The sequence below is a fragment of the Rhinolophus sinicus genome, linkage group LG03 (genome assembly GCF_036562045.2).
Source record: "Rhinolophus sinicus isolate RSC01 linkage group LG03, ASM3656204v1, whole genome shotgun sequence".
Lineage (NCBI taxonomy): Eukaryota > Metazoa > Chordata > Mammalia > Chiroptera > Rhinolophidae > Rhinolophus > Rhinolophus sinicus.
In genome coordinates this window covers 36,959,414-36,985,556 of record NC_133753.1, presented here as the reverse complement: position 1 = coordinate 36,985,556, position 26,143 = coordinate 36,959,414, and the positions used below count along the sequence as shown (strand labels likewise).

Here is a 26,143-nt window from a genome sequence, read left to right as displayed (position 1 = left end):
GATGGAGAAGGGAGTGTCAAATGGAATGTCTGTGTCTGCAGGGAACAATTCTTTCCCGACCTCTCCTTTTGTTATCTTTTATCCCTAAATATAGAACACTTATTTTAAAAAATGCACCTAGAAAGACTTCATGAGCCTGGCATATGAGTATTCAAACTGCTGTGACATTGATAGCCACAGCACAAATTTCACTCATGCCAACGCTGAGACAGAATAAAGATTTACTTTTACTGAAAAGATGTACTTCCACATCTCCATGAGCACACTCAACTAATATTTATATTATTCATTCATTCATTCATTTTTTTCTTTCATGTGTTTATCTTGTCGATTAGTTGTTCAATATGCCCTGATTGAAGTTCTACTGCATATAAATCATAAATATGGCTATAGATATATCTGGGGTTGTGTGCGTTTTTGTAAGATTTGTGGGAACTGATGATATGTAGGTAAGGGAAGCCAGGAGTGGGTTGGGGATGAACAATATGGACACAGATACATAGTTCTCCCACAACACTATTTTGAAAAGGTTCTAAGACCCTTTGGTGTGTGTTTGTTGAATGTATGATGGAAGTATTCAATCAACAGTATCCATCAAAGAACTGCCACATCCTATGTACCACGTAGAACACTCACACAGAGAGATCTTCCTGCCTCCCAAGATCTTCCAATCTGTAGTCTGGCCAGGTGCCCATGAAATATACACATAAGACAGTGAACGTGAGGTGGATGACAAGACTCCACTTTGAAAGGTACCGATACCAACTTCAAGGTGAATTGGACATTTTGAATAATTACAATTTTCATGATATGGTCTGAAAATTAGGGCTTGGTCTTCCTACTTCCCATCTTGCTGAGAAATGTGTATTCTGGAAAGGAAGGATGGCAAGAAGTGTATGAACAGGTGCATGCATTCACCTTTTGGCCCTTCTCACCGCCCACCCTTTATGAACTTTGTTTTTTGAATTGAGAAATAAGCTCGTTACTAAGAGTTAGTGTAATGTTTGATTATTTTTACTCTCTGCCATAGCACATACAAAAACTGGTACTTCTACAACAACAGTAAATGACCCCATATTTAAATCTGCAAGATGGAAGATTACTGACATACTTAATAGGAATTTAAATTAGATGAAATACATATGTGGCTACACGAACACCTTCAATAAGTACTAAGAACTGAAAAAAACTATGGTGCTCCTTGTCTCTTTTGCACACCAAGTAACTGAAATTTAAAACAATACTAAACCACAAATATAAGGAGGAATAAAGATATGATTTTTTTTCCCTTGGTGACTTAGAATTATTTTGGGATTTTTGAGATTCCTTAAAATATCAATTATAAAACCTAAAATATATTTTCTGACTTTTACTGGTGCCTCTGACATGCCCGTAATGGATAATCCTGCACTGTTATTGCTTTAGAGTTTAAGGTGGGACTACATTGTTTTTCTTTTCTACCGTTTACTAATAAGTTAGTTATCAGAATGCCCTGCTATAAATTCAAGTTCTACTTTCTTTCTATTCCAAAATTCCGTTGGTAGCAAACGGGAGCTCTAATAATATGCTTAACCAGTTTTACTTCTGGGGAATTATTTATTTTTTTAAACATTCGAAGCTATGGGTAAATTCTCCCAAATGTAACACAGGAACAGTAACACATATATCATCTCCCTAGGTTCTCTGTGGTCCATATCCATTTTATCACATGCCAAAAGGAGCGTATAATGCAAAATATTTAGAAAATATCAAAATAGTTCAAAATAAACTGTTCAAAATAAGGCCATGGCTCTTATTTACAAGATGTTATTCTTACTATTTGCTATTTGTTTCTTGAACTTAATAAAGCAATGAATGGTAGTTTAGTAATTGCCAAAATAATCAGTTGCAAATATTTAATAAAGTCAAGTCACAAAACCTAACCAAAACCTATTTTCTTACATTCTGAGGTTGATGTTTATATTTAATATTATAATAATAAAGAAATTTTAAATTAATAATTCAATACATTGTTTCCTACTTAAGATTTATCTTTCTCTAATATCTAAGGTGTTATAAATAATATTTTTAAGATTGCTATTAATTTTTTTAAAATTAGTAACTGATAATAAACAAATACTGCTCTTCTCAATTATCCCTACACTTTCCACTCCCATAGGATATGACTTTATTATATAAAATAATTTAATTTTGTTGATTATAAATACATGACAACATAATAGTAACACCCCAAATACACACAAAACAATTTATATCTCCTGCTTATAATTTCTGACTGCATTACATATGTGCTGAGTTTATATCCGCTGTGAACAATAGGAAGTAATGTGAGTGCTGGCCAAGAACTTAGAGATGTTCTCAGTTTTGGGGGAATAAAATGGCTCCCATAACCTATCTGTGGGGAGGGCATACAGAGGGGAGTCTACAGCACTTTAATTAGACTCAATACTAAAACACTAACCATTTTGAAATTTGCTGCTGTATTCCTAAAACTTCAGGTGGCTTATCTAACATGATAGATACTGGAGGTTAATTAATTAATCTACGCATTGCCTGGAGGCTCATGTTAACATCTAGGTCTATCTTAGTGATTAAAAAGTCCTAGAACATCTTTGAATGGAGAATATCTTCTGGCAGAGAAGCAAGCATAACACATTTGTATCACCAAATGCAGAACCTAGCCATAGGGACAGACAGGCCTTGAAGTTATTTCCCAGAGTCGTCTGGAGCTCGGGATGATGGCCTTAGAAAGGTGAAAAGTGGCTCAGGAGCATCCCTGCTCAAGTCAGTGGCAAGGGAAAAACAGGGGCTTCCAAACAAAACAGAAATAACTTTCCCAGACAGGAGAGAGAACACTTGGCATTCCTGAGGAACAGCTGCTCGCTGGTAGAAGTTTATGATAATAAACTAAACTGGGTGAGCATTTCCTAAGAAGAAATATTTAATTATCCTGCTCACCATTATGAGGAACTTCTGCCACTCTTCAGGTTATTATACAGTAAATAACCATTTTTCTAAAGGACAGAGCTGTTTTAATTATATGGCAATGAATGCATAATTATTGTTTGTTAGGAATGAATCACAAGACAACAGACTTGATATTGCTGCTCTGGTTAGTGCATCTTAATTACTTTTTCATTTATTTTGCATATAAAAGCTATTTGCTAATTGTCTTTGCTGTAAATATGCAAAATATAATTAGTCATTTATAATTCTTTATGTGTTATCTAACTGTACATTTGTTTCTGAGGAACATATATTAAAGTGTGAATATTTAATGGACTTTTTAATGTGTATGGATTTTTTTTTTACAAAGTTTTAAGTAAATATTAGGCATGTAACAGTTTTAACCCTCCTCTTAGAGAAACTTGCTGTGAAAAAAAACAAAGACTTAAAAATGTGGAGTTATGGAGTGGATGCCAAACTATGTGGAATTTTTAAAATGTTCCATGTGAAGGCACTAATGATGACATGATGAAGTATCTCTTATTAAGCCTTTAAATTAACCTTTTAGATAATCTCCCAAGCTACTCAGATAAATCTTTAAGCATTACCAATTTCAATTTAAGTTTTTACATATTTATGTGGATAGTTACCAGAGGAGAAGAAAAACCCATGGATGTGCTTAAACATGCATTTTTAATTGCTCCAAATAGATTGCTTTTATTTGTTTAAAACATTGGATGAACACTCTCAAAATTTTAAAATCTTAACTCTGAGTACTTTATAAAATCTCTGTGTATGACAATATGAAGTTGTTGTTTGTTTTTTTTTTAATGCAAGTTAATTCTTTAGTGAATAACGTGGATGTTATGATATGAATCCACAGTGAGGTTTCCGGCAGACATAATGGCATCTCAGAAGTGAACCGTACTGGCCAGTTTTTCAGCCTCAGGCACAATTGTCTTTTTCTTTTTTAATGGAAACAGACCTTGAGCTAGTTTCTCCTATGGCTATCACTTCAATATGAACTAACATTGCTGTGAATGTCTTAATGCACTCAGATTCATTACAGTGGCTGACTGGTAAAACGGCCCACATGCGTTCAAAATAGTACAGATATCAGGAACATCGACCAATGATTAAAATTTTTCTTTTCACTCGTCTCCGTAAAATCCTGCCAGTCCATTCTGCTAATGCATGTCACATTCCACTTTCTTCACCTCAAACATTTGATTTACTAACCGGTTGTACTGTTAATCCCATGTCATGACACTTCTATTCACTTCTTCTTTTTCCACTGAAAGCAGCTTCCTATGAAGATAAAGCTAGGTAAAATCTATTGTAAAGAGGAGAATAACTTGAATGCAGCTATCATATCAAAATGAAAACACACTTCTGCTCTCTTCACCCACTAGACATACTGAATACTTTTCTTAATGATGAAGTCAAATAGGATAGGTGATGAGAATACAACTGATGATAATTTTTTTCTTCAGAAGTAATCCTACTCTGTAATTATTCATATTTATGTTTGGCAAATCTTTTTAAATGAACTTATATAAAAACAGAATGATAGCAGGGTGTGAATTAGAAAAGAACTAGTAAACATGCTTTAGAAAATTGCACTGTGAATAAATTATATTCCTGTTTATCACAAAAATATTTCAAAGCAGCTTTAAATAAAGTGCTTAAACCTGCACTTGCGAAAACCACAACTATTATATAGGTTTGTTTCTATTACACGATTTTCTTTTTGGTTCCTCAAATATTTTTTTCTTTTGCCTTCAGAATAGCAAAAAAAAAAAAAAAAAAAAAAAAGTAGAATATATATTTCAAATAGCATTTCACTAATGTAGGAAAGTTGTAGGGATAACAAACAGCCTGTTTACCAAAATCACAATCTTAAAAACCTGATGTTCTATAATGAAATGGTTTAGCTGGATGAGGTTGTAAAATGGAGAATATTGTGTAAAAAAGAATCATTTCACTCTACAAGATGGTGAAATTCACATCAATGAATCACTATAAAGAGAATGTTTTATACCTTTTATGCATGTGTTGATAGGATAAAGTAGGTTTGAAAATTAAATTTCCGTTTATATTTCCAAATACTTTCATTATGACAAGAAGAAGCATAAGAATGATTTTGTTCATAATTTTTGTAAACCTACAGCATTCTCTAGTGAATGATCAGAAAACTCACTGTTTTTTGAAATGTGACTAAATATTCAGAAGAGGCAACAGGCCTCAGGAAGAAAAAAAAATCTAATTTTTTCAATTTAGCAAAAAATAACTTGGATTACATTATGTGGCATGCAAGTATTTAAAACTTTGGAAAAGTCTAGATTTGCCTTCAGTAATGACAAGGATCACTATCTGCCCTCGTTTACAAGAAGTTTGAGAGGGTAATTACTTGAGGGGCTTTTGGTCTTTTAAAAATAATCCTTATCAAGCACCTATTTCACAAAGAATCATGTCAGAATAATAAACTCAGTCTTGCCAGTAGCGTTATGCAGGATACAATTCAGAAGAATATAAATGTGAAGAGTGACTGATGTTGAACAGGTGATAGGAAGGTAAGAGCTATAAAAGCTTCCTATCGGTGTGTTGACTGAAACATTTATAGTCTTTTGTATCTTTCAAGATCCTAGATAGTTTTACTTAGAATTTCCCCAAATGTACTTCAATTACAAGCCTTCTTCACAAGCTCTAAGAAAGTTACTACCCCACTCTTGTGGGTTCTGAATTGCTTGTTGTAGAAAGGAACTATTCCATTGGCCTTAGTCAATTAACTATAGGATCTCAGTGCTCATTTCTAAAGTTAAATCACTCAAGAGAGGAATGGGAAATGGCCCATAGAGATGTTTTAATCATGTTTACAAACTCGTGGAGATAGTAAATAAAAATTCTTGCAATGAAAATCCCTAAGACATTGCTGGAGGAAATATTGTTCACCTAATGCTATCTGACTGTCAAGAGGATGTGTGTGTGTGTGTGTGTGTGTGTGTGTGTGTGTGTGTGTGTTCGCTTATGGGGAATAGGGTTTGATCTAAATTTATCAAATAATGAAATATCCCAATGGCCATCAGTATGACCTCCATGAATTCCTGTCTCTTTATTTTCACATTGTCTGTTAGTTAGAATTTGAAGTCAACAGATAAGAGATGAGTTCATTTATCATCTTTTTATGTCCTAGCTCTACATTTTCCTCTTCCTCTTCAAAAATTGTACAACCTTTTACAGTTTAATCAATTTCTATCCATCGTGCCATTATTCATACCCTCAGTAATAGTCTCAGATGACCATCTGAAGTGCCAAACGTAAAATATCCTACTTTCTAGAAATAAAAACAGCATCTTCTTCTCTGGCTTTAGACAAAGTCTTGGGCTGGGGGAAAATTATCCGCCTAAGAAAAAACAAGCACTCCTTCCCCTCTGTGTTTGTGTTTGCGTGGATCAATTGTGAGACAAACAACATTCATTGACAGTTGCTGGCCATGAGTCTGCCTGTTTGAAATACCTTAGTCAGGAGAAGTACCACAAACTGAACCGAACAATCTCTCACAAAACATCTGCAACCATCTGACCCTGGCCTTAACCTTTAAATCTATCTTTTCATATTCATCTCAAAAGACCTTGTCAATGGCCAAGGAGACTCAAGAAAAGGATTCTTCAACAAACAAAAAAGATACAGAGGAAATTCAACCCAGATTAGGTTGCAGAAGATAATACAGTTTGCTCATTTTTATTCTGCTGCTCAAACTGGAGTTGAATTCATTTTCACTTTATCTTTATTCATGTTATTTAAACATAACATTCATTAGGATTGTGAACTGCAACAGATAGAAGAGAACAAAACTACTCGCCAAATTTGTTGGGCATCTGTTCCCACTAGAAGCGGCCCTTTGCCAGCTCCACATCATGTCGTTTTTTTCCCCTGAATTCATTTCAAAGTCAATCCATCAGTTTATGAACTGTTTGATCAAACTTGTCATTAACCAAGTGAAACATTTAATTTGTATTAACAAAAATGGGACAAATAATTAGTGCAGGGATTAACCATTTTACTATTTTTTTGCATTCCTATTTATCAAACGTGTTCATTGTTGATATTTTTTCATGTTGTGACACTATCTGGTTTCACCAGAAATAATGGGAAACATTTCTTTTTTAAATGAAAATACGTATGAACTGGCCATTTAAAAAAAAAAAATCCATACAAATATCTGGACTTTACAGCTGCCAACAGTAACCACTAATTTCTAGTCACCATCTTCATTTAGATAGAAGCACAGGTTCCCAAAAGGCAAAGAGACTGAATGAGCCAACTGCCAAAGACTCATGAGAAAATAACCTCAGCAATATTATGTATCAAAAGATTTAATTTTCATTTTTGAATAAAAATTTCATTTCAGCATCGAACCATACTCTAACCAATGGCATAGGTAACTCCTCTTCCTCTTGCCTACAATATTGATTTCAGTTTCTCCACCCCAAATTGCTATTTATGTTAGAATGGAGCTATTGACGTGAGTTGGGATTTTTGCTCTTTGGAAGACTTAGTCATCATCTCGGGCAGTGGCCGTGACTGTGACCTCATTGGGCACTTGTCGGCCTAGCTATAACAATTTGTTAATGAACTAGTTTTTTTTTTAAATTGCTTACTTAATTATGGAGCACCAAACATAATAGCATTTCTAATTTGTTTCATAATTGCATGCAGAGATGAAATGTTGGTGTCTATCATATGCTTGCTTATAATCATCTCTTATTCACGGAAAATTTTCCAAAGAGGTATCTTCTTTAATATGATGATGTAGTACCAGTTATTTGAAATGTGCTCCTCTTAAATGCAATTGTGCCTGTCAACTAATTTCAATCTCTCTGAGTGTGTGTGTGTGTGTGTGTGTGTGTGTGTGTGTGTATATATGTATATTTTTCCACGGGGAACAAACTGTAATGAAGAAAATACACATACATATATATATGAAGTTATTTAAATTTTTTTATTTTCAATAAAAGTATGTAAACATGAAAAAAACACACATATCATTGCCTAAATAACAAACATTGGCATTTTGACAATGACATCTATAACCGTAACAGTATTTAAGAATAGTTTATAAAAATAGTTCATTTAAACTGTAGGAGGTTCTCTTCACTATTGCATTAGTGTTGCTGCTGCTGTATAGAATGTTTAAAATTCACAATTGGTGTGTGTTGTGCGAACCAGTTTTCAGCATGCTTCAAATCCACCCAGAGAAAATGAAGGCCATTATTAAAATCAAATCACGAATCTAATGATGGTTCTTTTTTGTCATGACTTAAATTTGAAAAATTCAGAGAATTAAACCAAGTCTCTTATAAGACAAAGAGTAACTGGAAACTATGCTTCGGAAAGGAAGTCATGGCAGAGGCCACTGAAGTCACCATTGACCCATGTCCTTCTCAATGAATTTTCTTCATTACAGTTTGTTCCCTGTGGAAAAATATATTCAATGCAAAACATTAGTTATAGGCCCAATAGCACAGTTTAAAACATGTGTAGCTGACGTATGTTTCCCCCCCAAAATACAAGTATTGGCCTGTTCATTGTCATCTACACAAAGAACTGAGTCCTAAAATCCTTTTCTCAACTAAATTCTTAATAAGTAAACTGAGACTAACCCTCTAATACCAGATTTGTTAAACAACATGATTTAGGCCCTTGCTATTCATGCACCTTGTACAACTAAAATGACTGGTGAAGCTAGAATCATGAAAGAGTCATTTTATGTAGCTGCTAAGTTCCTCTCAAATCTCCTGCAACTTAACGAGTAAAGAAAGCTCAACGTGTAATGCCGGCTAATGTGGTTTATGGTAGAAAATAGTATCAACCTATCTTTGTAGCTTATCTAAGCCAGGATAATACTTTTAGCCTTTATAGTAGACCCAACTCCATTTTTTCCACTCTTGACTATGTATTTCCTGAAATCCTTTTCCAAAGAGTTAAATTGGATGTGAAATCTGTACTAGGCTATGGAGCTGTCTTTGTTCTAAGTCTCGCCAGCAAAGCCTTGCCTCTGTATCACTTTCATTGCCTTCTGATTGAGCTTGACAGTGTGACAGGAAAGCAAAGGGAGGCAATTCCAAACTGAATGAGAGTCTTTTTCAGCCACACAGCAGCCTCCTCCTTAGTCCCTAAGAAAAAGAGGTAACAGATGCCGATAGCAAAGCATCCCTAACAAAGTCCTAACTTTGATGCAGGCAGAAGAAAAAAACATGCAAAAGATTGTCTCAGTGCAGGAAAACCTTGAATGGAACACAAAGGAAGCAAAATGAGAAAAATCGTGGTGCAGAAAATGGCTGGGAGAGTTATGTAGCTACAGAGCATTTAAGAAATTACTTTCCTCTTAAAAGAGGTTAGGATCTTCAAAACCTGCTCTGCTAAGTACAGTACAGTTGGAATAGTGACATTTTGTGGGCCCTGAACAAAAGTGATTGCTTGGAGGATGTTGTGGGAACTAACGCTTGTCCCTTGGGTGGAAAGTAAAACTCCGCCCCAAAATCAACCTTCTACTGTAGCCATTACCTTTATACTCTGGGGAGTAGATTTTTTTCTGATTGGAAAAAAAAAAAAAATACTAGTAGTTACTATAAGTTTTTACTTTAAGATGTTCTATAATTACATGGGTTGGAGCATCACTTACTTTATACTGCTTTATGCTATCTAAGGATCAGCAGCTGGCTTCATCAAAGAGTGGCTTCCAAGGGTACATTGATTTCCGAAAGGGAACCACGTTTAGTTGCATGATAAACATTTATTGTAAGATAGAAGCACGTAGAATGCTTATGCTAGTCTCTCTTATATTAATATGTGCACTCTGCCTTACTTCTTTTGGCAAGATGAAGTAGAGAAGGTCTACCCAACTGGACCAGGGCATCACTAATTCCCAGATAGTGCTGAGCCCATTTCTAAGATAAAGACTCGCATCCACACACAAGCCTGGGGTTACAACACCAGGTCCTGGGAGTTGGTGGAAATAACTCACTCAGTTGGTGCTGGAGTGGAAGATAGACAGTGGGAGAACAGTTTCATGGGGCTCCTGTCTGTATTTGTCTTCATTTATTTTCAGAGACTTAAAAAAAAATCAATATGATATAAAGATTGCTATACTCTAGCATGTAAAATAGTGGGGAGCATTTAAACAAAGAATTCCTTCCTTGATAATCCTCAGGGGCTGATGTGCTTGGTAAAGCTCTGTGAATTCGAATGATACTCAGTGACACGATACGCATCCCCTAAGGAGTCGTTATTGGCTATCATGATATCTATATGCTGGTGGCCTGGCAGGAGAAACAGTACAAGTATTTGTCCTTATTACAGGCGAAACCTAGGCAAGACCCTGGTTGACTACACCAAACACATGGTTATTATTATTATTTTGGATACTAATGTCACAGAGCATTTTTCTGGTTTTGTTTATTTGTTTTTGTTTTGTTTTTTCTGTTAACTAGACTTTACTTTTTAGAAAGTTTTAGGTTCCCAGCAAATGAGCTGAAAGTATGGGGAGTTCCCACATACCCATCGTCCCCACGCATGCACAGCCTTAGCCATCAACATCCTTCACCAGAGCAATGTTTAAAGTAGAGATATTGCGGCATATTTTTTCTCCAGAAATTTTATGATGACTTTTTTTTAAATCTCAAATATGATAAGGCTGCTTTTGTCTCACATTGAAATAGTCAATTGTGTACTTATACTAACTTAAAGGTTAGTTAGAGTCTATGGAAATAAAGGTTTGACCAGAAACATAGTTGAAGGAAGATAGTTGGAGCAGAATTTAATCTCTGCTAGAATTATGGTTGACAATGTACTAAAGATAAGAGAGGAAAACATGAGGATAACCTGATACTCTAGAACTCCTAGTTTAACTGATCAATGATTATCTGTGCTAAAATAAAGCATGTGTACATTTTATTGACAATTATATGTTGACTGCATATATTGTAATTGACATGCACAGATACAAAATTCATATATGGGACACTTCTGTAGGTTAACATGTATGTATATACGCGTTCTCATATACATAAAATGTTAGGAAAGTCGTAGTGATTTAAATAATTTCTTTCATACTCACACTTACATACAAGTTATAAAGTTTTCCACATAATTAATGTCCTCTGTCTAGATTTCACATGATTTCCTTTCCTTTATAGATAGCTAATGAGATAAAACAGGAACCATGAGCAAGTTAAATCAACCACCTAAGTTTGCACATGAAACATTAAACAGAAAAGAAGCATCTGCAATTAGCACATTGCTTTGATGTGACTAAATATCTGGCTGTCTGCATCACCAACACTGGTCTGAGTCCCAGAAGAAGCTGCTGATCGAGATGTACTGAATGTCAGTCTAATGAGCAGCATTTTCTCATGTAGCTCACTCCCTGAAGGTGGGAGTACCATTCGATTCAGGAGGGCTCAGGGGCTGTACACAAGGGGTGGAGGTGGAAGGGGGATGCAATTCCACATTCCATCTGGAAGATCTTTATTTCCGTCCTGAAAAAGTAAACCTAAGCACACTTCCAAAATGCATTAGGGCATTGCATTACCTAATGAGATGCTGAAAATGCAGAACTGGTGAGGGGACGGTGAGGATCCAGAGCTGATCCTAAGAGAAGACCTGGTCACTGGGCCAGTCAAACAGGAATCTGATGGACTCAGGCAAAAAGTACGAACTTCTTCACTGTCTGCTTGACAAAATTCTAGGCTTTACCCAGGAAGTGGGTGGAAGAACACACCTCTTTCACAATGGCATAGGTGTACCTGTGGGCAAAGCCAGGTGAAGAAACCCAATGGACATAAAGAAAAAATCTGCAGCATGTAAATGGTCACTTAGGAAAATAACATAAATTTTTTACTATGTGTTAGTCACTTTTCTGAGTGCTTTATTCAGGTCACCTCATTTAATCATCTCAAAAAAACATGTAAAGGAGATATTCTTTTTTTATCACTCTCAATGTGGATATGAGGAAACAGAGGCAGAGAACTCTGACAACTTGCCCCAGGTCACCCAGTCCCTTGGTAGATGGTGGACCTGGGATAGGTGCACCGGTGGTCTGGCTCCTACACCCATGCTCTTCACCACCACACCACCGCTGCCGTAAGGATTCCTAATGTGAGAACTACTGGTTAAGAAAAGGCAAGAAAAGAGTGGCAGAATGGGAACAAAACAACTGTGACATATTCATTTTGAAAACCAGCTAGATTTATGGGGGCATTGAACACGGCATCCAGACATTGAAAGTGAAGAGTTCTAGGTGTGATCACTACCAGGAAACTAAACTTACTTAAGATATTAGGAAGGAGAAGGGGGGCCAGCTGGAGCCACGGGCGTTTGACAGGCTGAACACGAAAGAGGAGTTTCTAGGTGTCAGGCATGCTCATGAGCATCATCTTCTTTGGGAGGCGGATGTTAAAGCCCCATTAAAAATTTTTAATAGACTTTGTGTATTAGAGAAGTTTTAGGGTGACTGAAAAATTGTGCATACAATACAGAGTTCCCACAGTTCCCATATTACCTAGCCCCCCTCCCCCCACTCCCCCCCCACCCCTGCATCCCTTATTATTAACCTCTTGCATTATTAGCATGGTACATTTGTTACAATTGATGAACCATTACTGATACATTAACTAAAGCCCATTGTTTACATTAGGGTTCAGTCTTTGTGTTGTATAGTTCTGTAAGATTTGACAAATACATAATGTCATGTATCTACTACTGCAGTGTCATACGGAGTAGTTTATTGCCCTGAAAATCCCCTGTGCTCCATTTATTCATCCCTTTCTCACTCCCTTCTCTCTGTCAACTGATTTCTTTTTTTCACTGTCTCTGTAGTTTTGTCTTTTCCAGAATGTCATTTAGTTGGAATCACTACTATATGTAGCTTTTACCTAGCAATATGCATCTCAGTTTCCTTCACGTCATTTCAAAGGTTGATAGCTCACTTATTTTTATAACGGAATAATACCCTATTTTCTGGGTAACTGACACTTTGTTTATCCATTCACCTATGGACGAGCATCTTGGTTGTAAAGCCCCATTTTTAAATGTGGAAATGGAGATGCAAAGAAGTTACCATGTGTTTACATTCCTACAGCTAGAAAGTGGTAGAACCAGACCTTCTGGTCGAAAGCCAAGGGCTTTCCTCCTACATGAAAGCTGTTCAAAGAGGATTAGGAAAAAACCAGGGTGGGAGTCAGGTAATAGTGTAAATTGAGGCACTTAGTTAGTCAAACTACATGCATGTCTCATTTTTCTTCTTAGGTTGCCCAGCTATATTTTCATTGTGCAAAATTTTGTGCTTCTAGAAGAGCTAGCCCCAGCAGAGTCATATGTCTCCCTAAAAGGGAGAGCTTTGTATATGCCAGAAAAGTTGACAAATACTCTATAGCAGGCCCTGGGTTGATAAAGTGAAACATCTTGGTAGCATTGGCCAGTAGATTGCCACCCAAGATAGCGTTGTTTTCAGGAGTCCTACAAAGGATTTTTTTAATGGCACAAATTGCCACTCTGAATTCTGCCACAGGACATTTATTCCTCTCATTGAAAGGTTTTGAATTCCTTTTAAGGGTCCAACTCCCCAGGGAAGGAAGCAGCTATCGCTTACTGCTAATAAGGCACTGAGAGCCAAGTGAGAAGGTGAGAGGTGGAGTAAAAGAAGATGAACAAGAGAGCAGGATAGGGCTGGATGCTAAACAGGAGTCACTATTCCCTACTCAGCCAGCTGCGTCCTTCTATGTGGACGGAACTGCAGTAGTGTAATACTCTGGGTCTCCTGCATTCTCACGCACGGACGCAGAGTGATGGTTGATTAGTGAATCTGTGAAACCCTCCCTTTCTCTCAAGTGTCAGCTGCCTGACACAGAACTCTTCCATCCTTCATTCTGGATTATATATAACATGGGTAAGACCTTTGGTTGTCCAGCATGGCCTGTGACTGTGGGTGGGGGTAGGGTAGAGGTCTGTTTATCTCTGTGTTCTGTATTAGAAAGGATGGTCTGCAGAAAAAGCCATATTCTCCAAAATCAGCTTTGCCAGTGATAAAGGTGACATTTGGTCTTTATTTGCTTTACTATTTTATTTCTTTCTAGTTGGTTCAGAATTAGTGAGAAGTGATAGTTTTGGGTGCTCATCAAACCCAATTCATGGGAAATCAGAGACCTCCTTTATCCCTTTACAAATTTCATTATTTATGGCTTTTTTCCCCTAAAGATGCCTTGAATGTTGACAATAAGAGCTGGGGTGAGAAGATAGAGGGCAACAGAGGGGGTTTGAAGACAGTCATCCATAATAATCATAGCTACTATTGCCTCATTGGATCCTTATGAAAATAATACCTGTGATGTTGATATTATTATACCCATTTTATAGATGAAAAGCAAAGGGCCTTGCCTAAAGTCACAGAACTAATAAATGGCACATCTGATGCTGGTTGATTCCAAATCCTCTGCTTTTCCACTGCAATTCTACAAGAGTTTCTATGCCTTTCTTCTCAATGTTCTTTTAATCTCCTCTCCCTTTCCATTCCTGTTGCTACTTTCTCTATCTATGGCTCATGTCTGGCCTATCTTCATAGACCCTCTTAACCTCTAGCCTTCCACTGAATCCCTTCTGCACACTACTGCAAGGTTAGTGTATCATTCTCATTTGTTCCACTGGCTCCTAAAATATGACGATCCTTTGAAGAAATAGAATACTCATCAACAGCTCCAATTTAGAGCCCCAAATCTCACCTGGTATGAACTATTTACATTGTATCTATATAAGTCATCTCACGCTTCTTTGAATAATAACACCCATCTTTTCTCCCCTCCCGATGATAGTTATTACAATTCACTCAATAATCTCACTTCTTAATGTGGAATTATAAACCGGCCCCCTGTGGGAGTACTACACACCCTACAATATTTACTTGTCCGTGGTCTTCTCTGTAAACTGGAAAGGGAGAGCACAATGTATCCCCTGAGCCCAGCAGACTGCCGGGAAGATAGAACTGGCCCCACAGACATCTGCTACATGGATTCAATGCCTTCTCGTCTGCCTTTCTTACAGTTTTAGGCATGATAGTTCCAACTTAATATGTGTTCCTTAAATACTTTTGAATAAATTAAGAATATTTATTTAATTACTTCAAATAGAGAAAACATTGATCTTGCCTCTTTCCTAAATACTTCACCCAAACCATACAAATACGATTTAAAATTTTTAACCTGTTTTTTGGGCGGGGGTGTCAAGTGGCTGCAAGGGTGTGTGTTGAGACCTTCACTTTCAGTCTAGTTTTCTTACTTACTAGCTATGCGTTCTAGGGCAAATTACTTAAACTGTGTGTGGCTTGTTTCCTACCTGGGGACAATAATAGTAGTGTGTGTGTGTGTGTGTGTGTGTGTGTGTGTGTGTAGATAAAGATATATTAAAATGCTTAGAATAATTCCTAGCTCAAAGTAGGCACTCAATAAATATTAGCTACTACTATTATTATTATTGATAGAACAATCATGAATGATATGGGCACTTAAATGTAGCATATTTTTAAAACTGCAAGGGACAGGAAAGAATTGTTCTTACACTCATGTCTTACAAGCTGTCACCCTTTGATATCCTTCTACCTTCTTCTCTACCTTAACCATTGTCTTTACTCTTCAAAGATTTTTGAAAACTTGCTAAAATTTTGCTCTGATGTGACTGTTTCTGGTTTGGGGGACCAGTTTCCTTTGGGCAGAACCACCTGCAAGTGATTTCTGAAGCTCGCGCTAAGCAGATCAAAGTCCACTGGATCAGGAGTCAGAGCAGCAATGATAGTACGGAGTGGAAAACAGGACAGCAGGAAGCAGCCACTGGAATTTAGAGTCGGAGAAATTTAGAGTCGGAGAAATACGATAGTTTGGTTAAACAATATTTAGTTCTTCCAGCAGGAGATGGGACATTAGAGAAGCGAGGAGAACAATTTCTAGGTCTCTAGGAGAAAAAACGAAATGAACAATTTGGAAGGTTGATACTGACGTTATCCTTCCATTTCCTGAAAGATTTTTAAAAAAGAAAACCTTCACTGATTACCTGCTAGGCATTCATTGGTTGCCCTTAAGATGCATCCATATCTATTGTTTTTTGGGTTAATAAGCCATTGGCAGAGAAACTAGGGTGAAGCTCTCTAATGGGCCCGATGCAACCAAGATCAGGAAGAGCAGTCAAGAGCTCAGCACAGTGACATAGGACAATACGGAGCAAAAGCCTTAAAATATGCATCTTCTTTAACCTACACTTTCACTTCTAAAAATTCTTTCTGAAAGTATGTTTGGATAAGTGGGCAAAACTCAGTGTAAAGGGGGTTTACCACAGAAGATGTAATAACAAATCACATAAAATAAATTAAATATCCAACAATAGAGAATTGGCTCAATAATTGTTGGGACATCTATCAATTGCCTGCTGTAGCCATTTAAAGCAATAATGCGAAATGTTCTGTATATTCACATAGGGAGGTGCTTATGCTTTATTGTTAAGGAATAAAACAGTATGTAAAATTTGATCCTACTGCAAACATATGTATTGTATGTGTGGATATAATTGTCTGGAAAGACATTTGCCAAAATTTTAATAATGATGACCTCTGGGTATATTCAGATAAATTTAAGAAATGGTTATCTGCATTTTAAAATGTTTCTACAGAGTATTACATGTATGATAAAAGTAAAGCAAAAAACCATAAACAGATGATCTGGAGAGCCACTGAGGCAGAATGTCTGGGCTCCCATGAGAGGCTGACAAGACTGAAGAAGCAGCTGCTCTGGGCTCAAACTTAAGAGGTGAGTATGTACCTCGTCTGAGGCAATTGCCCTTCATAAAGAGTAGTTGGGCTCTTTTACTAAAACTATGCTTCATGTGCCATACTCATCATCAAACTGGTAAAGAATTAGCCATTTAAAATACCTCTAATGACTAAACAGGCAAAACAGTCAAATCTAACAGCTTAACCCATCTTTCCCACTGGATGGTCAGCGTCCATGAAGGGCAGGGCCCCTATTGACTGGTTGCAGCTACCATAGGTATTTACAGAGGTGGATACCTTATACATATTTGCTACTGAGAGAGACAAAAATAGCATTAGTTATTCAACAGCTGCTCTTTGATCGCTCAACTGTATTATATCCTTTATCATTAAATTTAGAGTTCTAACTTCTGTCATAGACTCTTCTCCCTACTGAGATATATTTTCACGGTCTTTTCAGAGTTAAGAAAATAAATCTTACTTACATTTGGTAAGTCATTTTAGTTATCCATGGCAGAAGAAAATTTGACACTAGGGAAAATTTATCCATTGTGGCAAAATAGCGAATGTAACTTGAGAATTGCATTTTTGATGATATCTTCACCCATTTTTGTTTTGTTTTGCAAGTCTTTCCTTTCTCTCTCTTAAAAAGTTCAATAGATGTTTTTGAAAAATGATGAACCCTAAACCATTTCTAATTTCCTGAACTGTGAACCAGTATTACCAGTTGCCCTCAGGAGATCTCCATATGAATATCTCATAACCACCTCATACCCCAAAATGAACTCAACACATTCCTCATGAATCTACCTTCTCACCCTCAGTTTCTCAGTGTAGGAATGGTGCAATATCTTTTTAGTTCCCTGGTCCAGAAACAGAATTGCATCCCTCCATTGATTAAATCTCAGAGTCCTATTAATTCTACCTCCTAAATAACTCAATTCCATCCCCTTTACTCAATTTCCACCGCAATTCATTGACTCAATACTTATTAAGTTACTTAATTAGCAATAATAATACTTATTATTACGAATAACTGGTAATGTTCCAGGTACCACGCTATGCACTGAAGTTATGGTGGTGAGCACAACAGGTGAAGTCTCTGCCCGCATGAAGCTTATAATCTAGTGGGAGACACAGATGATAAACAAGGTTAGTTTATGTAACAATTTTAGGGATTGACAAGGGCAATGAAGATAAAACAGAGGGTTATGGGAAGAGAGTATGATAGATAGGATGGTAAAGCCTGGCCTCCTTGTGGAGTGGACATTTGTACAGGAAAACTTACAGGATGTGAAGGGTGAGCCATCTGAAAAGATCTAAGGGACGAGCCACTCTTGGAGAAGGAAAAATTTAATGTGGTCTAGAAGGCTAGAGTGTCTGGAGCATGAGTGAGGGGGCAGTACTGAGGTTGGAGAGCTCAGCAGGGGCCAGGCATGTAGGGGGCGTTCTGCTACTTGCAAGGAGTTGGGGATTCTCTTAAATGGGATGGAAGCTATGGAGAGGTCTTGAGGAAGGAAGTGACATCATTTGATTTACATTTTTAAAAGACCACCCTGACTGCAGTGTGGAGAATGTTGTTGGAATGCAAGAGAGAAACCAGAAGATGTTAGGAGCTATAGAAATGCAGACAAGAGGTGAGGGTGCCGATAGATGTGGATGTAGTGAGAAGGGACAGACTCAGGTGCATTTTGAAGGTAAAGCCAGTAGGACTCACAGACAGATAAAGAGGATGGTAGTGAGGGAAAGAGAGCATCAGAATCACACCTAGATATTTGGCCTGAGCTGATGCTTTAGTATAATTTATTAAAAGAGTTATCTTTTGCCAACCAGGAGAAAATCATCTTTCTGATGTATTGAGTTTCCTTGTAAATTTGGATCTATTTCCGGGTTTTCTGTTCTGTTTCTTTGATGTATCTATTGCTGGATCAGTACAGCACTCTTTTTATTCCTAATTAAAAATTAATAAAAATGATTAATATGCTACCAACTAATATATTACAAATACAATTAATACACAATAAAATTAATTTTCTAATTCTTATTTTTCAGCTCTGTTTTGGTTATTCTCACATGCTAATTCCACAAATAATTTTAGAGTCACTTTTACCAAGTTTCTCAAAAAAAGACCTGCTAGGAATTTGATGTTTTTGCATTGTATTTATAGCTTAGTCTGTATTAACATTTTAACATAATTTTTCTTTCCATATTTACAATGTCTTTCTGTAAAGTTTTATAATTCTCTTAATATAAAGCAAACATTTCTTGTTAATTTTTATTTTGTGAATGAAAAATTACTTTATCTGTCATAGTTTCTAACTAGTTATTGCAGGCAAGTAAGAAAATTATTATATTTGCATATTTGTACTTTATATAAATAATCTACTGAATTCTTTCATGTTTCTAATAGTTTTTCAGTTGCCTCACTTGGGTTTTCAAGACTATAATCTTTATAATCGGCAAATAATGATACTTCTGCCTCTTCCTACCCAATATTTATGCTTCTTATCTCATTCTCCCATCTAATTACATTGGTGAGTGCTTCAAGAACAATCATTAAATAATTGTGATGATAACAAGTACCCTTGTCTTGTTCCTGACTTGAATGACACTACTTCTAGGTTTTTACCAGTAAGTATTATGCTGGCTGTTAGTTTGTGAAGCACAAAATATGTATATCTTTTTAAAATATATGGCTTACAAAGTTATATCCTATTACTACAATATTCTACATTAAGATCTTTTAAAAAGTCAAGTTTTTTTTTCTTTTTGGGGGGGTTGTGTGGCAAATATTGAAATAATTATGTGGTTCTAATTCTCTGACCTATTTATACGATAAGGTTTCTTAATAAATTATTACTGAACTATATTCAGAAGTCTGGAATCACCCCCCACCCCGACTTGTTAATAATATGCTCTTATTTTATTATACTATTCAAATAGTAGAATATGCTAATATTTTATTTGGTATTTTGCATCTCATTCATAAATGAGATTAGTCTGTAGTTTTTCTTTCTCTGCCATTTTTGCAATCCTTTGGTATCATTAGTGTGCCAGCTTTGTGAAAAGACATCTTTCCTTAAGCTCTGATACAATTAAATGCCCACAATTCCATCACTACATGGAAAGCCATCTGGTCCTGACCTTGAAGTCCCACTTCCTTAACCACTTTTTCGCAGCAAAATAGGCTTCATATCACTTTGTAGAAAAATGAAATCTGAAGTTTTGTAGATTTATATATTTTTAGGGAATGGTTTTATTACCCAGGTTTTCAAATTTATTAGCATAAGATCATAGTATTGTTTAGTATTTTACACTTTCTTGCTTAGATATTTTTCAGGTGCTCATACCATTTACATTTATTGTTATAGTGTATATGTTTGGCCTTAGGTCAGTCTTCAGATGCTATGTTTTATGAGTTTAATAGTTTCTTTTTGCCTTCTTCGTTACTGTTTTTTTTTTTTTTTGTTTTGTTTTTGTCACAGTAGAGATTGCTTATCTAGAAGCCTAAACATTGGAAACATCCAAACTTCAGAATTGTTCTGTAAGTCTGCACTGTCATGGTAGCCCAATCCAAACAACACGTGCAAGATATGAGGTTATAATGGATGAGAAACCATTTTTAGAAGTTATTTCATGTTGTAAAATATTTCGTAAATTTCATGAAGAAAATAGTGATTTGTTGCTAAGAAGGAAATGCTCTCTCTTTACACATGGAGAGAAATCTGAGAAGGAAAAGATCAGCAAGGGCAAGTAGACACCTCTTTCCAAAAGCACTTATTACTTCATTCTATTTTCTGGTTTGCAAAATTGTTACAACTTATCCTGATAACTACTGATTTTGCCACTATATGAAGATCAACAGGATTTCTTGAATATAATTTTCACATATTTACATTCTTGTGTGATGCCCCTTCCTCTTTCCCTGCATTTTTAAGGAAATAGGTATGCATTTCACACAAAAATTTAAGTAAAATGTATTCATTGTGTTTATATTACTAAATACTTAAGATTTTACATAATGCTAGCTTTTCTGCTTTCAGGTAAGTGTGGATATTTTTAACTGATGCAAAATTATGAGAGACAATTCAATATTCAATTGTTTGGCATGATATATTTACATTATTTATAATAAAAAGTGATATTCAAAATATACATATTTTTAAAGATCATTAATTTCTTAACTTGCTTTTTTCTATATTACATACCATATTTATATATTAAAATTTCTTCTTTGCTTATTTAGCTCTTTTGGAATTTAAATATGTTAAATGTCATCAATCTAGAATAGGTGAAGTCTTGGATATTCTGGATAAAATATCTTCTCCCATAAATAATCTTTGTTTTCACTGCCCTTAACCCTCCCTTTCCTCCTACCAGCCCTGCCAGCATTATATTATTAAAGATATATGTTTTTCATTCTGGTGAATTTTATAACTTTAAATAATATATATACATAAGCCTATATTTCTCAATTATCAATTTCAAAAATTAAAATTGCTATTAACTAACTCTTGGTTGACGAGGAGGAAATTTGCTCACTTTACATCTCTTGTAGTTTCTCTTTCCCGCTAGCTAATTTTCATTAATAACTATGGAATGTTGAGTCCATTATGTTATTTTTAAAATAACATATTTTAAAAATATTTAACTTTTAACATATTTAAAAAATATTTTATTTTAAAATTATTTAACTTTTATTTCAAGATTTTAAAGATCTACTTTATATTTTATAATTGCATAGGTGTAATAAGCAGCCATTATTCAGACTTAATTAAATGATTACATTCATTTACCTGGAATCCTTATATTCCCAAGCTTCTCTATCTCCTAGTTGTTTATTTTTACTTAAGTTTTGATTGGATAGATTATATTTATCAAATATATTTTTTTCAGGGAGGAATTGTAGATAGTGTCTTTTGAATATTTACATATTTGAGAATTTTATTGTTATCTTTACATGCAGAAAAACAACTTGTCTGGGCCACACAATTTTCCTCTGAAAATGCTTCAATCATTGCTTTCCTGTCCCCTGGCCTTAAATGTTGCTACCCAGCAGTATGAGGCCAGCCTGCTAGTTCCCTCCTTTGATTTACTTCATCAGCCTCGATGTTAGGATTCTTTTTCTATTCCTGAAGTTCAGTAATTTCAGCAGGAAATGTCTTGGATTAATTATAGTATATTAATTGTATTACTCTGAAGATTCAGCTCTTCTGTGACTTCAGAAAATTTTTCTTCTATTATATCTTTGAATATCTGTTTTTTTCTCTCCTTCAGGGAGAACAATTACCTATATTTTGTAACAACTTGGCTATTTTCCACATCTACTAACTTCTCTGTAATAATTTTAGATTTTCTTTCCCTGTTCCTGTTCATTCAATGTGATTTTCTCAAGTCTATCAACCAGATCATTGACTCAGTTTTCTGCACAGCTAATTTTGCTCCTTGGTGTTTCTAGATAAAATTATTTTTCTCCTTTACCTCTGCCAGCTTCCTTTAAATTTCATCATTTGCTGATTCTCTTATCTTTAATAGCATCTCTCATAGAATCCATGTTCTCTTTAATTATGTCTAAGTATGCAGCACTTATTTTATCAAATTTTCTCCTGCTTGTTGCTCTTTCAATGGTGTCTTTTCTTTGTTTTTAGTAGTCCCTCTCTCCCTTCCTCCTTTTCTTCCTTCCTTTCTCTCTTTCTTCCTCCTTCACTTCCCTCGCTTCCCTCCCTCCCTCCCTTCCCTCCCACCCTTCCTTCCCTCCCTCACTCCCTGCTTCCTATACAATCCTATACAATAATTATCACATAGATCACATAGCTTTTTTTGCCCCTGGTTACTGATCTTTAACCCATGGCAGTTTTATATTCTGGCCTGTGATTTGCCCCAAAATTGTGTGGATGGATTTTTTTTTTAATTTTTATTTTTCTTCCTATTTACTTAGGCTTGCTTTTTTTTTCTTCTTCTTTTTTTTTTTTAATACTTCTCCCTTGGAAAATTAGCTGGAAGGTTGGGATATAATGCCCTGAAGCTTCTTGTTCTTTTCTTTCCCAACCACCTATAGGGAATGGTGAGGTGGCATGGGGTCCTGAACAGCTAAAGCAGGAAAACTTTCTTCTCTCACTCTCTCTTATGTATATATACCCTTGAGTATTTTTGTTGATAATATGGTATTTTATGCCCAGCCTCTTCACTGAATTGGAGAAATGTCCTCTTCTGTCTTTAATCTGTACTTGGACTTTTCTCCCTACTGCAGGGTGAACCACACACTTATTGTTGTGTGAAGACCTTGCCTTAGACATTTCCTTCAGTTTTCTAAAGCTAGATCAGGCCTGCCTTCTTTCTTTCCTCCCTCCCTCCCTCCCTCCCTCCCTCCCTCCCTCCCTCCCTCCCTCCCTCCTTCTCTCCTTCCTTTTCTTTCTTTTTTAAATAAAAATATCTGTCCAAATGGGCTTCATTTGCCACATATATAATTACGTCTGCGATTATCCTCCCAACCCTTGCTTTCCTCCTCTTATTCTCTCCACACCTGCGGGCGCCCACACAGTCCTCTACTGAATCATAAATGCCAAACAGTTTCATCCCTTGTAAGGGAGGACATTCCTTTCCTCCTTGTTACCCTCCGTGAAGGCTTTCAACAACACCACATCCTAGATTTTAGCTTACTGTAGTTCCAGTTTTTTTAATTTCTAAGCCTCCAGATTTCCATGCACAGTGCTGTGTTGGGGTGCGTTCCTAGCATCTGCCACACCCTGTGCCTGAAATCAGCCCAATTTTGCTGATCCTAGCCCTGGCGTTAACTCTGGTTACCAGGCACCCTAACTTCTCCCATGCAGTGAGTTTCCTTTTAGGAGTCCCTCTGTTCTTGCAACGTGGTCTTAGTCAGATACTCTGGTTTATCAGATCAGCATCATAATTTTGAACTTTTAGTGGGGAGGAAAGCTTTGTCAGAATCCTATTCCTTCTTTCCTGCGGGACTGCTCTGAGTCGACATGAATTTAGGCTAACCAGCTTCCTTTGGTAGCATATATGACCCAGGTTCTTATCATGTTGAAACATTAATAACACTTAGCTCCACACAGTAACTCTATGCCCAATGTCCTTGTGTGTCTCTTATTATATCATACCTGGTATGCCCAAGGTTGCACATTCCAGCACAATGTGGGATTAAAATGGTCTTTGCTCTGGCACCTAGCCCTGTGGGCTTGAGCAACCAGTGGCGGTGCCCACATACTGTGCCAGTCACACAGCCAGCCTAGTGGGTGGTATGCTTCCTCAGCACCTTCTTCAAATAAATGAGTGCTGGGCTTGCTGGTACCCAATTATTTTAGCTCCCTTTCTCCTGTTAGGGGCTAGAAAGCGAGACTCATTCATTCAATAAAGCAAACATACAATGCTTATCAAGCTCTACTCTGCTGTGTGCCAGGCGTTATTTGAGGTGCTCACTCTATCACTATGAACAAGAAATCAGTTCCTGTCCTTACAGAACTTCCAGTCTGGAGGCTGGAAATGCTCCTCTTCTGCCATCCCTGCAGAGACAACGTTCTTGCAGGTTCTATGTAATGTCAAAAACTGTGCCTCCTCAATTGGGAGCAAATATTAGGGATCTGAATCCTGGCTGTATAAGTTCATCTTTGTTCTGCAGCCCCCCCCCCCCTTAAAGGATGCATTTAAAATGTATTTTCTGAAGTTAATTCATGTATGAGAAAGTTCTAGAAAAGCTGCCGGGCCTGCGGGGCAAGGTAAGCATTAGCATCGCTCATTAAGGCTTCATTTCAACACTCTGCAGGTCCATTTGCAACCTGTAGTTTGAATCTGATTAGTTGTATAATAACTCTTTACATTTTTATACAGTGTGGCACCTTTCTTGGGATGAGCTTAAAGTGTTTTACAGTCATTATCCTATTAACCCTCACACTAGGAAGTGTTGGGGGTGGCATGGAATATGGTATTATCTTTCTTTTATAGGAAGGACGTGATGGCACAAAGAAGTCAAGGAATTTGAGCAAGAGTACGCATGAGGTGAGGTGGAACTGGGGCCAGAAACAGGTTTCACAAACAGTCTTTTGCTGCTTTGGCATGAATCTCTCTGTTTCCCTCTATCAGAAACAACTGAGTGGGCTTAATGGTGAAATTGAAGGTCCCATCTTTTGTTGAAAAGAATGGGTTAAATATATGCTAGGAGGAAGGGGCAGATGAGTAATATTGAATCATCTAGGGTGATAGGAGTTGCTCAATAAACTTGATCAAACAATATTCATAGTACTTTATGCCTACTCTACTTCACGGCGCAATGATGCCAAATGCTGTAGGAGAAATCCAGGAAGTGATCTTTTTGCCACAGAATAGGCACTAAATACATATTTATTGAAGGAAAGAGGGAAGGAAGTTGGGAAGAAAGAAGGGGATATAAGATGTTGTTCCTATTTTCAAGGACCTTACCCCTGGGGAGGGAGAAACACTACTAACGAATATAAAGAACAATTTTGTGCTGAAGGAGGGAATATTGTCCGTGGAGACAATAGGAGCACAGAAAAGGAAGAAACCACTATGGCCTGGAGTGATTAGAAATCTTGGACTAATGGATGGAAGCCTCTTGCAGTCGATGGAATCTGAAGTAGCCTTGGAGAAGGGAAGGCTTCTGGGGAGGTGAAGAGGAGGGAGGTTACGTTTGGAAGGGCAAGGGCCTAACTAGGCTGGTGATGGAGACTGTATGATGGAAGGGGTGCAAACATGAGTGGTGTTTTTTTAAAGAAAGAAGTGGGTTTTATGATGTTGGAAAGAGGGCTTCTTTCCTTTCAATAGATACTGTGGACTGCCTGTGATCTGCTAGGAGATAAAAAAAGAAAGAATCAAAGCAAACTCTTAAATTCTGAGGTGGAAAAAATGCCATGGTTGAAAAAGAAAGCTTGCATTTGTGGAGCACTGTGTAATAACTTCAAGGCACTAGTCTCAGCACACTGATTCTGATGCTTTATGGATGTCATAATCTGTTTGGAGTGTTCGTTTCTCCCTTACATGTGAGATTGAGCTCAATTGTTTTCTGTTATGGTACTTGGGGTTTTTTTTGTGTGTTTTTTTTGCTGGTTTTTTTACTCAGTTTAATCAGATAAATATATTTATGTTTTTAACATTATTATTTTTATTATAATTATTGTTTTTACTATTATTCAAGTTCTAATGAAATATACTACTGCCTCCATCACCATGCTATCTCTGCTCCACATTTCTCTCTTAATGTGGTCCATATCTGGCAGAGATTTTCCTTGCCACTCTCTTCTTCGGACCTGGGTCGAACAATTAAAATTATACATTTTGAAAATACTGTCTTTTGGAATTTTTAACATCTTCAGGTATCAAAATACTCTTGTTTTATTTAGGATTCTCTCCTCT

At 36.5% G+C, this 26,143-nt stretch overlaps 1 long non-coding RNA gene across 1 annotated transcript in view; it reads left to right on the top strand.

Moving 5' to 3' along the window:
• Positions 1-25,866, top strand: part of LOC141570552 (uncharacterized) — a 30,175-nt gene extending 4,309 nt beyond the window's left edge. Inside the window, exons 2-4 of the long non-coding RNA XR_012494671.1 lie at positions 16,657-16,793; positions 17,808-17,908; positions 24,719-25,866. This is a non-coding gene — a long non-coding RNA (uncharacterized LOC141570552). The remainder of the gene's footprint in view (positions 1-16,656; positions 16,794-17,807; positions 17,909-24,718) is intronic.
• The last annotated feature ends 277 nt before the right edge of the window (positions 25,867-26,143 follow it).